At 37.4% G+C, this 13,771-nt stretch overlaps 1 protein-coding gene across 1 annotated transcript in view; it reads left to right on the top strand.

Annotated features, from left to right (window-relative positions):
* The first annotated feature begins 235 nt into the window (after positions 1-235).
* eys (eyes shut homolog) overlaps positions 236-13,771 on the top strand; it is a 251,241-nt gene continuing 237,705 nt past the window's right edge. Inside the window, exons 1-3 of the mRNA XM_034185116.1 lie at positions 236-429; positions 5,031-5,155; positions 13,629-13,753. The gene's annotated coding sequence lies outside the window, so the exon portion shown is untranslated. The remainder of the gene's footprint in view (positions 430-5,030; positions 5,156-13,628; positions 13,754-13,771) is intronic.

The raw sequence follows: 13,771 nt of genomic DNA, 5'->3' as shown, positions 1-13,771 counted from the left end.
AAAAGTGGTGCAAATTATTGGTTGAACTAATAAGATTAATAAATGGAATAGTTTTGACTGTGTTGAATGTTTGGTTTGCAAAGTAAAGGTCAAATAATGTCGACGTACATTGTGTTCTATGGCATGTGACATATGTTACTCTGTAATGTCAAAATACTACAGTCAAAATGTGAATGTAGCATTTTGCATTGCATCGCATTGAATGTGTTTGTTGTCTTTTTATTAACAGGAGTGTGCGTCCAGCCCGTGTCTGAATGCAGGATCATGTGTTGACCTCCTAGACAAGTATGCATGCTTTTGTCCAGCTGGTTACACGGGCAAAACCTGTGAGATCGACATAGACGCCTGCAGTCAGGCCTCGGTAAATGCCTCTCTCTGTTTTAATGGAGCAACGTGTGTCGACGGTGAAGGATTAAACTTCACATGCAGGTGAGACATGGTGCTTAAAACCTGTCATGTCTTTATGAATATAAGTTAAATGTGTGTGTCGTTTCTACCACAAACTGTAAGGAGGTTGATGCTTGCAAATTATGGCACTTGCATCAATTACAGTTTGTGAAAATGCAGCAAAGCATGTAGCAAAGCAAATAAATATAAATATTTTATCATATGACCCAACACCTTCTGTTTGTTTGACGCAGTGCTCATCTTTAATTGAAACTGACATTTTATAACACCTCCTGCACACTTGTACAACTCTTGAATGTGTGTTGCAGGTAAACTGTGTTTATTTGCTGACATGCTGTCCCATGAGTGATGAAGAATATCTAAATACACAGTGTATGTTGTTCTAGTGTGCACATTTCACACATCGGGTCCCTGGATAAATTCTACGTAATTATATTTTGTAACATACTGACGTTCTGCTATGTATGCACAGTGACATTTTTCCATGTGATGTAGAATACTGCAGCTCTAAATAGGTTGCTTTTGTTTACCATGTTATCAATTAAACCTGAAAGCTCAAAAGCTGTTATATGCAAGATAAATACATTTAATACATACAAAGAGGGGTAGCTGATAGCCAAAGTACCCATTTTTTAATGCTAAATATTCAGGAACCATAATTGATACAGCCTATTTCAACTCCGTATCTGAAAGGTAATCATTTACTGTGTGTAGTACGGTGGTTGAGAAAGGTCCCCAAGCCCCTTATGACATCTTATGACATCATCCTGCATGGGCCCGACCTCTTTTCTCAGACAATTACATATTTAAATAATCAAAAAGTCAATTCAGCTAATCAGTTCAAAAAAACAACGGCAGTTAAGTGTATTAGCATTACTACTAAGTGGTGTGAAATGGACATTTACATTACATTACATGTAAATTTGCGCATATTTGCGCATAACAAGAACAAGAACAAGAATAAGAATATAACTGTCAAATAGTAAAATGCATCAATTCATTAAAAGGCTACATTACTGCTTTTATTTCTTTCTAAGTGACCTGTGATGCATAATAATACAAGGGCAGTTGTGCATAATCATTCAGTTAAAATTAAATAAAAAGTCTGATAAAATATTTTCATAGCACCATTTGAAAATTTTATCCACTAAATGAATTGAGCTATAAGTAATATTAAGTATTATCATATACCTATAAATGATACGCCAATATGATTGGATAAAACACTAAAGAATAAATACCAATACACCGTTTTTGCGGACGGGTAATATTTTTCATACCACCCGAGTAATCAGCCAATCCGGACAGCGGAGCAGCGCACGACGAAGAGGCGCGGTCAGAGGAACTGTGAAATACTGGTGAGTCACTATTAATAATTTCTTACGTGTCCAACCTTGTAGGTTGATCGTTAAAATTAAATTCATTAGTTCTAAAAGCCATCATAATTATTTATAGGAAAACATTCTATTTTTTTTCTACTAAGGCTTGAACTTTGAGTGTTTACACAGGAGTGAAAAGTGAGAAAATGTTCATGCCTGTTTGAGAAAAGTGTATAAAGCGTGTAGTGAAGGGTTTTACAGCCTTAAAACATCTATAATAATTGTAAAAAATAACGCTGACTACTTCGCGGATTTCACCTATCGCGGGTTATTTTTAGAACGTAACTCCCGTGATAAACGAGGGACCACTGTATATGATAAAATCGTTATCAAGTTGTTCACCAATGAATATGGCTTTTTACACCCTTCAGAAAACCATACAACATTTATCATTTATAGGTATATGATAAAATCGTTATCAAGTTGTTTTACCAATGAATATGGCTTTTTACACCCTTCAGAAAACCATACAACATTTATCATTTATAGGTATATGATAAAATCGTTATCAAGTTGTTTTACCAATGAATATGGCTTTATACACCCTGAAGAAAACCATACACCTTTTGGCCTTTGGCCTCAGGGTGTATGGTTTTCGGCCTCAGGGTGTATGGTTTCTATATTTTATTTTGCACGTTTGACAATTCTTTGTTGTACTCTGTTTATTTCATTGCTGTTACTGGTAAAATGGCCAAAGAAGTTGATCATCCCTCTGAGTCCGGTCTACTTGAGGTTTCTTCCTCAAAAAACACAGGATTTTATTTTTTTTTTCTCCTTTATGCTGTTGCCTATGTCCTTGCTCAGGGGGTTTGGTAAAGTTAGACCTTATCCTTGTGAAACACCTTGTGGCAACTGTGTGTTGTGATTTGGTGCTACATAAATAAACTGAATTAAATTGTAAGTGGACTGAATTAAATCATTTTAAAGTCAACACTGGTGACAGATTTCATTTTAAGCTTTTCCTTTGTGTATTTTTTTTTCTACACATGTAACATGCTTAACATGACTGAACAACACTAGACAATGAAGTGAGAAATACATTCGTACTATAGGAATAATATACAATATTACAGCAGTGTAGACAATACCTTTAGAACACAAAGAGAACTTTTAAGCCGCTACTGCACATGTTTTATTGATAACGTTATTTGCTCATTAAAATAAAATATTTTCTTCCACTTACAGATAAGGCATCTCTAATAGTTTATCAGCTGTTCAGGATAATGGCTGATATAGATATTTTAATTATATTTCAGTTCCATTGTGTTGTTGGATACAAAGCTTTATAAGACACATTCAGTAAGGATTTTCACATTTATTATTGCTGTTTGGTGTAAAAATGATCATGATTAAACACAATTTATAAGTTAATTACTGTAAATGAGAATGTTTGGCTGTCTACAAAATGTTTATTTATATTTAACTTTACGTGAGACTACATGCGTGTTGTCTGTGAGCAGGGGTCATTTTATTTAACTCCACTTTGTTGTATTATTTTATTTATTTTAATGCAGACACAACAAAGTCCATAGAATAAAAGAAATAAATAAGCATTAAAATTATATTAACAGTGTCTCCATCCAGTGATTCCTCAGTACAGAGGTGTAATGATGGCAGTTCAGTTGAGGATTTGTCAGAGTCTGTATGATAGCATTTTCAGAGTCTTCTAATCTTCTAATAGTCTTATGTCCTGTTGCACTAATTTCATTGCATATTTGTTGTAAATAAGCAGGTAACTTTACTGAGGCTTAGAAATCCGGTATACTGGAACAGCGTGGACAAGGTTGTTGTTGTTGGAATATGGGGGAGCTGAGGGGTGTTGGGAACACAATGAGGACACAAACACTTCACTTCATAGTACCCTGTTGGATGGTTGCTGCTCATATAAGTGTTCCACTTGTGCCCTTTGGCACTGGGCACAGTATCCTTTCTTTGCAAGAGAACTGCTTAAATTTGAATCCTCCATCTGATTAGCATTGCAATGTTGATTTTCTTTCACCAAAACATCAAATCCAGGCTTGCATCTCAGATGTACCATCTGAAAAATTGTAGCTGAACTATGCACAGTTTCTCCAATCACAGCCACAGAAGCCTATGATTTCTTCTGTGTTGTCTGGGTGTCTTGGTGGCTTTTCCTTCTTGCTCTTCTCTTTCTTGCACAGTCACTCAGTTTTTGAGAACTGTCTCCTCCACACAGATTTACCATAGAGCGCTACACTGTTTGTATTTCTTCATAACTAATGTAAATAAAGTCCAAGACATATTCAGTGACTTGGACATGTTCATGTATCCATCCCCTGACTTGTCTGAAGAAAACTGACAATAAAATGGATTATTTATGGGTATTATACCAAAGAGACCCATTACTTATGCAATCCATCATCTTGGCATTTATATTTTATATCAAGTTGTAGAAATTTGCTTTGAGTTTCAGTTTAAGGAAGATAATGTTAGCAGTTTTTATACTGAGAAGCCTGATTTAGTTTTTGTATTTGAAATGGCACAAATAAATTAAACTTAGTGAAATACCAAGGAGCCAAATACTTTTGCAAGGCACTGTATGTCCCAAAGTGTTATATTGGCATGTTCCATTCATCTTGGTCATGCACCAGCTCCTCTCCCAGGCTGCTTTTCCTTCAAGTGACTGGACTGATCTTATTGTTTATGGTTGTACCAAATGTTTTATAGCTGGATGTCTTTGTGTTTATCCAGGCACCATGATGAAGTGGTTTGTCTTTCTGGTGGCTGAATTTGGAGGCTGTGTGTTACTGCATGTGCTAAAAGTAGAATGAAAAATATGATTTAAAAGCATTTTAAGATGAAGTGGCATTGACAGTTTGTTGAATATCTGGATATTGTTGGTAATTAAATTTTTCAATTTCAAAATTTTCCTTTGAGATATATATATATATATATATATATATATATATATATATAGATAGATAGATAGATAGATAGATAGATAGATAGAGAGAGAGAGATAGTATCCTCTATCTATCTATCTATCTATCTATCTATCTATCTATCTATCTATCTATCTATCTATCTATCTATCTATCTATCTATCTATCTATCTATCTATCTATCTATCTATCTATCTATCTATCTATCTATCTATCTATCTATCTATATATCACCTGATGATGGAGGTTTTGTGGGATGTAGTGTGTCAACGTTCCAACAAGCACCTGCACTGTAAGAATGCTTCACTTTTTAAACGAATGCTTCTGTGTGTTTTCTTAGCTGTCCACCAGGATTCACGGGGGATTTTTGTGAAGTGGATGTTAACGAATGTTGCTCGGCTCCCTGCCACAATGGCGCTATTTGCCAAGATCTTATTAATAGCTTTGTCTGCCACTGCAGGCCAGGTGAGTCACTCAGAAATCCTGTGAGTTTTTCACTTTATTTTGAGTTAAATCCACAAAGGTTTTTTTTTTTTCCCTGTAAGACCTGCAACGGGAAAGCATTTATGGCTCATGAATGTAAGACTACAAGGATACCACTTTGACAACAAGACATTATTTTGTGCAGCACTTTTACTGAACAAGCCCTTATCCTTTTTATATTATTGTTCTGTATATGCAATGATGAGCCGTTAATACATTTTTCCTGTTTTTACTCAAGCCCACTGGGTTTTGTTTATTCTTTAAAAAGCAGTTTAATGAAACGTGAAACCTTCTGGACATAGATATAATAAGAACCAATTCAAATTCACATATTTGTGCTGTATATATTTTCTTGCTGTAGGAAAAATTAACAAAACAATTTTGCATTACAATAACCTTGGAAAGGTGCACTCAAAAAGAAAACAAACAAAAAAACACATGTGACATAAGGTCGGGGGTTCGATTCACACCTGAGGCCTTTCTGTATAGAGTTTCCATGTTCTCCCCATGTTTGCATGAGTTCCTTCTGGGTGCTCTGGCTTCCTCCCACATCCAAAAAAATGTGGGAGGAAGCCAAGGTTAGGTGAATTGGAAATTTTAAATTGTCCGTAGGTGTGTATGCAGGTGTGAATGTGTTTGCTTGTCTATATGTGGCCCTGCTATAGACTGGCATCCTGTCCAGGTTGTACGCTGCCTCATGGCCTATGCCTGCTGGGATAGGCTCCCATACAGGACCCCGAGTTACTTCAACTTCTCCACTTGGGACAATAACTCTCCTGACCCAGAGGGGTTAATCCACCCTTTTCTGACAAAGGACCATGACCTTAGATTTGGAGGTACTGATGTTCATCCTCGTCACTTCACACTCTGCCTCAAAATTTCCCGGTGGGCGTCAAAGTTCACTGTTTGATGAAGCCAACAGAACCACATTAGCTGTGATGGTGCTTTGGAATCCTGTCTGTGGAAATCACAAACAGGATTCGCGACAATGGACAGGCTGGCGGAGTCCTATACCCACCAGACACAGGTTTGATGGAATGCACACACAACTCCCACTTTGGTTGTATAGACACCAGACTGACAAGTCCACAAAACACATGTAAATTGGTAGGACATACTCCCAAGCTCATTCTAAAATCAGTGCAAGGGCAAACAACTTGTCCATATTCGATGACCAGAACATAACCTGCACTGGCCCTCCTGAATCTGAGACTCAGCTGTCAGTATAAGACTCTTCTTCAGCACCTGGCATAAGCTTTCCCTGAGAGACGGAGAACTGTGATTACTCTGTAATTGGTCAGGAGGATCTCGATTTACCAGCTGAATTAGGCTCCAGTCCTCACCTATCATCATGAATGTTGGGTAATGGCCAAAATAATAATAAATAAAAAAATTACAGATACAAGTGATGGAAATGAGGCTCCTCCAAAGGATGCCTGGACACTCAAGGACAAGGTGAGAATGTTGAATACTCAAGAGGGCCGCGAAGTAGAGCCGCTCAACTGGGAGGAGGCCCTAGGGAGTACACTGAATACACTGGACGAATTATGTCTCCCAGCTAGTTTGGGAACACCTCAGGAAGAGATAGAGGAATTGGTCGAGAACAGGCAAGTGTAGAGTGAGCTGCTTTGTCTGCTGCCACTGCAACCCGGACTCAGGTAATGAATGAATTAATGGATGGATGGATGGATGAACGAGTGAATAAATGAAAAGAAAAACAATTAAAATGTGCAGATTGGTGGTGACTGTGGACTGAGATGGGGAACTGCTGCATGGTTGCTAGTATATATTGTGCTTAAGGGTGATTCTTAGACTACGGGCACTTATTATGTCCTTTGATCATATTGTATGAAAAACAGAAAAAAGGGGAAATTTCACACTTTTGTAGTTATCTTTACAATGAAAGTGTGTTAAGAAATTTGTTCTAGTAGTCTATGATGACTTTTTCACCTTTTTTCAGCATCATTATATGCAAATATTGCCGTTTTGTGCTTGTCCCACACCCAGACTTTTGATCTTCAATGATAAAAATGAAAGGTAAAGAAACGTTTTTTCTAATGTTTTAAAATATCTCTGAATAAAATATCAGTAAAATAATCAAAACATAATTGGGGTATTCAATGTCATACAACTGTTGTGATTTTTTTTAAACAAAATGTAGTTGTCCCACACTATTGCCGTAATTTCCACCACAACACTGTAATGTTCCTAAACAGTTTGTATGAAAGATTGTTTTGGTAGTTTCTATGGAGATAAACAGTGACAACAGAGCACATGTATATAGCGCCAAATCACAACAAACAGTTGCCCCAAGGCGCTTTATATTGTAAGGCAATGGTGTGATGGAAATTACATTTACAAGGCCAATAGTGCCCGTAGTTAAAGAATCACCCTTAAATCTTGTAAGAGCCAGTATGGTTATTTTAGGTTGTTAGCAGATAAAAGATGGAATAAACAATAGAACGAGCACTGTCTGTGTAGGTTAAAACAACCTCCATGTCTATGAATGCATTTGGATTGCGAACACAACAGCTACCATCTATTATTCATATTAAATAGTCATTATAATGTTTTTGTTAATTACATCTCATGTGCATCAACTAAAGAAATGTTATGAAAAAAAGGTCACCATGGGCCCAAAAGATGGGCCTGTTCCATAAACATATGACGCTGGCATACCTACCAACATTTGACGTTACCAATGTGGAACACCCACACATGGCCGCAAGCAGCAATGGCACAGAGCGTAACTAGCAGGGTCCGGGGCGTGTCCAGACCCACACAACTGCAGGACTAATGGGCGCCTCACTCGTAGGACACAGGGGTAAATCCTGCCGAATGTGGGAGGTTTGGCAGCTCTGTGTTGGTACAGCTGTTAAATACAACCTTACACGATTTGCCGGGTGCACCGCAATCCATTTTTTATTGACAAAGTGGGGGTCTCTAATGGAGACCTGGCTGCATGATATGAATTATCTCAAAATGGCACTGGTGCTCTTCTCACATGACTGGAAGTGAGGCAAGTCAGGCATTTGGGACACAGCCAAATAATGTATTGTGTAATACCCGCTAACCCAAAGCCAGCAAATAATTCAACTGTTTTGTCACCTGATGATGTTATTGGACCTCAGGCCAAAAAGCTACAGTTACTTAGCAAGTTGTGAAACTCAAACGGTGGTTGCAGTGTGGTACATTAGTGTTGAAAGTGAAAAAAATATATATGAGCAGATTGACATTATGATGGCATTTCATTAGAAATCATTGTTTATTACCACTTATCTTCTTGCTGCTAAAAAAAAAGAAAGAAAAAAATGTGAGTCATCTCTGTAATCACAGTTGCATAGTGTGTCTATGAAAAATATTGTGCTCGTACATTTTCTGAAGTCAGCCACTGCCACAGAGAATAGGATAATCAAAAAATGCTATCAGCGTGACTAGAAGCAGAGATTTTCAATAAATCGGTTTGCCTCCTGTTTGATCGGCTCTGCTCCGTTGCCACACATTAGCATCTTTCTCTGTGTCTGGAGGTGCATGAGCAAAGGCATCCATTGTAATTAACACATGTCCCAAATCAATATGCTGATGAAAAATTAATAATCGGAAAATAAGAATCTGACTTCATGCCACAGCGATGTATGATCCACAACATTATAAACTAGAGCATGGACCGGCAACAGGTGTGAAACAAACATCGATGTAAGTTGAACCTCATTAATAAATTTATTGAGTGACCAAGAATCATTTATATAGCCTTTGTTTGGCCTTTGGTATCTCTAACTGTATTGATTTCTTGACATGGTTGAACAACAAGCTTAATGTATGACCAGGATCATGTAATATGGAAGTGGTAAGCCTAGGAACTAATAGACTAAACCTTACCGTGTGCAGTGATAATTGATTGTTCTCCTTAAAGTTCATTTTATTCTCTCTATTTAACAACCAGCAGTTCATTTTATTTGATACTTGTTTACTTTACTAACATTACACATGCAAATTTTTAATATTGTACTCGTTCATTCATTCAGTCAAATTTTTAATATTGTACTCGTTCATTCATTCAGTCATTTTCTATTTCCACTTACTCTAATCAAGGGTCACTGGGGGCTGGAGCTGACCCCAGCAGTCATAGGGCAAAAGTCAGGGCACACCCTGGACAGGATGCCATTCTATCACAGGGCAGTATGATGTTCATCCATAGTATCATTTTAATGCTAAAAAATCTTTTATGTTGGTGTGCTTATGCCAACGTGTGCGGAAGATTGTAAACTGTGAGGTGGCTAAACACTTCCATGTCAACACTTGGCAATTGGAGAAAACACTTAACAAATACAAAAATGACCTGCATCAGTTCAACACCAGGTAGCTGCATGAACAACGAGAACACCGCGTTCATAGAGAGCAAACTTGAGCCAACACTAGTTTTCCAATTCCACAAATTTTTACCTTGGAAAAAAAATTGATGTCAAAGTCCTGTTAGAAGTGACTCTTCATAATATAAATATATCACAAAATATAGACCAAAAGGAATTTTCAAAGTTAAAATCAAATATCCGCTAAATCAACAGTATGGCTCAAAGGCGGCTCAAACTTTGTCTATTCACTGAGAGTGCCAGTTTGCACCTCATTGTCCCAAATGAGAGTGATTGAGTCACTTTTGATCGAGATATAATGCAAAATGTACAACAAATGGGCTTTCAATATTAAGTTCAAATGTCCACAAAATCCACAATCTGGATCAGATCCAGATCAAACTTTGTCAGTGATTGTGAGTGCCAGTCTGCACCTCACTTCAAATATGAGAGTGATTGGGACATGTTTCATTAAGATATAATGTAAAATATACATTAAATGGGGTTTTCAATGTTAAATTTAAATGGCCACAAAGTCTGTAATCTGGATCAGATCCAGATCAAACTTTGTCACTCGATAAAAGGCACAATCCTACGTAATGTTGTCATACATGAAAGAAATTCATCTTTTTTGACAAAGTTACACATTTTTGAAAATTTCTTCAGTGTAGAAGATTGAGATTTTTGAATTTTCCAAGATTTTTCCTGACTTTGAACTTTGACCTATTACCTAAGTTCTTGCCTATCAGGAAATTAATTATGTGTAAAAAAAAAATTCACAACGATATATGAAAAATTGTGGGTTATAGGCTGTTCACAAACAGACAAACAAACAAACAAATAAACTAGAGCACCACACTCGCACAGCGCAAACCTCCACAACACTAGTTTCGAAATCCACAAAATTTTACCTTGGAAAAAAATTTTCAAGGTCAAGATCCTGTTAGAAGTGGCTTTTATGAAATAAATTAGATGTGATCAAAGGTCAGGAGTATGTATTTACTTCATGCACTTGAATCACAATTTTTTGGGGTGTTGACATTTTTTTTTTACTTTTTCAGTTTATGAATTCTTTTTGTCAGATAATTTCTGCAGAACATTGGTTATCTTTGTTATACACAATTTGTCATAGCTTTTTGGAACTTTGTTTCTGACTGATAACTGGAAGAGGAACAGGCATAAAATTGGAACCTCCATCCAATTTTGGAGCATCTATAACAGAAAAAACTGACAGTGATTGAGGCATTTTTGATTGAGATATAATGCAAAATGAACACCAAATAGGATTTTCAATATTAAATTCAAATCAGATCCAAATCAAATTTATTTTGATTTGATTTGATCGTTTATTTAGTCCCCATGGGGGCAATTCAGGTGCAGTCAGCAGTAAAAATTGCATTCATAAAAACACATCATACAAGTTCATAGAAACACAGCAGAATAAATATACAAAACAAAAACCAAGAAATAAGGTGCAAGTGGGCTATTGGGCTATAGTGAGCATCAGTCTGCACCTCACTTTCAAATATGAGAGTAATTGGGACATGTTTGCTTAAGCAATAATGTAAAATATATATTAAATGGGGTTTTCAATCTGTAAACTAGATCAGATCTGGATCAAACTTGGATACCATCCTACATATCAAATATGAAAGAAATGTGATCTTTTTTGACAGAGGTTTGAATGTTGGAAAATTCATTCAAGGTTAAAGATATGGATTTTTTTTCAAATTTTCCAAGCTTTACTGACTTTGACCTTTAACTTGTGTCACTGAAAACTGAATCAGTTCTTGCCTGTCAGGATATGAATCTTCAGTCAACATCTCACAACGATATCAACAAACAGACAAAACAAACAAACAGGGGAGAAAACATAACTTTCTCAAACTTTGTTGGTGGAGGTAATAGTCTGTCAAATCAAATGCAGTATAGTTGTATAATATAGATTGTTTGTTTTGTATGATCACCCATGTATTTCAATGTAATTAACATATTTGTACAGTTCTGTTGGATCCTTAGAAGGCATTGAATTTGTTTTTCTAAAAATAAAGCCTAAATTGGTATGAAAAATGGCCTAAATCCACCTTTCGAAAGTCTTAAAAATGCCAAGATGAGGGATATAGGGTTTTAGTCTTGTTTTCTTCTGACACTGCAATTCAAAATATCAAAATAAATGGCTTTTTTTTATGTATAGTTGTATTTATAATTAATTGAATGCTTCTTGTGACATTTCCCAAAATGAGACTGTGGAACCAAGAAATTTCTTTAGTTTGCTGCTGGAACACTTACTAGAGCAGACTAACTAGTTGGACATAACCTACGTGGTAAAGGCCCGGTCCCACTGGCGTTTAGGAAGATTTGTGTATCAATTGCGCACACAACTGGTTCATATTTTCTAAATATCCGCAATATTCTTGAAACATGCTTGTATGAGTTGGCCGACATCCGCACACCTCTGCAATTATCCGCACAGGCACGTTTTTCTGTTGCCAGGATTTTTGAGCTGCGTAAAATTTTGGTTGCGGATGACATCAGCCTTACATACGCAATACATACTCAATCTATGCGCTGTATATCCTCTGTTATCCGCTGATATCCGCAACTGACAGGGTATTGCGGCTTGGCAGTGGACTGGGACAGTGTGTAAAATGGATATATAGCGTGCCTATCATGTCCACATCATGAACTAAAATAATTTTTAGCAAATGCATACAGATTGGCCACAAATAAAGACTTTGTATTACGTCTGCTTTGCATCTGATTTGTGAACAATTTGCGAATGCATAACAAACACTTCACGTAAACCCAAAGTACGATATAAATGTGGCAGAAATCAACATATTTGCCAGTCATTGCCAGTCCATCTGTGGAGAAGTACAGATGTAGTTATGGATCCCCAAAGATGTAGTGTGAGAGTTGCTGTCATCCAACAATATACCAATCAACTTGTCCAAGTCCAGGAACGACTTCCAGGACCTCATCGACAGCAGCAGCTTCAGGGGGTGGAGTGGGAGACCTGGCCCTCTTGCTGGAGAAGGTGGGGTGGGAGATGGAGCCCTCTCTTCTGCATCAGCAGCAGCCTTCTGCCTCTTCCTCCCCTGCTTCTTTGACGTTGGTCATGTAGACATGTCGCTGTGGTGTTGGTGTGAATAGTGGCCCAAGTGTGCTTCTTTTATGATCGGAATGCAGATGCCATGCATGCACAATACAACTGCTGTTTTCACAACACGTACGCAATGCATTCTCAATACATCCGTAATACGTCCATGATAATCGCAATGCATCCAATCCGTTTCTTTAATACATGCGTTATAAATCCGTGATTGTTTGTTATATATTCACTATACATTATTAATATATCCATAATTCATACTGAGGAATTTGTCATTTTTGTCCAATTTTGTTGCGGAGGACAACGGACGCCCTAAATTTGTATACTCAATTCATGCGCAACGAATCCTCTCCCCAGTGGGACTGGGCCATAACATGGGGAGTCAGTATTAAACACAAAACCTACAATGTTCATGTAACATCTACCTTCAATAGTGCTGCACAGGCACATGCCAGTTTATCTATTGCACAGCTGTGTCTTGTACAATTAGGTGATTAGGTGTTGCTTTTATAAACATATTAATATAGTGTTTGAAGCCAAGTGTTCCTATGTTTAGCTCAGGAAATGAAGTCACACTAAATGGGTCAAATGTGCCAAATGTGCCATTGATGTTGGTGAACGGTACACAGTTTGCCAAGAGATGGTCACCAGCTTATTAAGAACACCCTCATTGAATTCAGTCAAAAAAGGTATCAAAAGGTTAGTATTAGGCTGACAGTCTGTGCCTCAAAAGTCTTTTTTTCCTTCTTCAGGGAGAGATTTGTACTCATACAGTACTAGAAGAGACAGTACTAAAAACAGATGACACTACCTCACCTCATTAAAATGTATTTGGCATCTCAACTCTTTAGTGAAAGCCTTTTCTTGTCTGTGTATGTGTGAACCCAAAAGAAGCATATCAATGTAAGAGCGTCTGATTGATATTCACTTCAGAGGGTGGAAGTGGGAGAGCCTGGGCTCACCACGGCACTCTGTGGGCTTTTGTTCCTGGCAGGTTGGACAGGCCTTCACTGTGAGGATGACATTAATGAGTGCCTTCCACAGCCCTGCAACCAGGGGATATGCATTCAGAACGATCCAGGCTATGGCTACACCTGTTTCTGTCGGCCTGGATTTGTGGTGAGGTCCACCGCCTTA

The sequence above is a fragment of the Thalassophryne amazonica genome, chromosome 13, assembly GCF_902500255.1.
Source record: "Thalassophryne amazonica chromosome 13, fThaAma1.1, whole genome shotgun sequence".
Taxonomy (NCBI): domain Eukaryota; kingdom Metazoa; phylum Chordata; class Actinopteri; order Batrachoidiformes; family Batrachoididae; genus Thalassophryne; species Thalassophryne amazonica.
The sequence above is the reverse complement of the archived record's forward strand: the minus strand, read 5'-3'. Positions and strand labels throughout refer to the sequence as shown.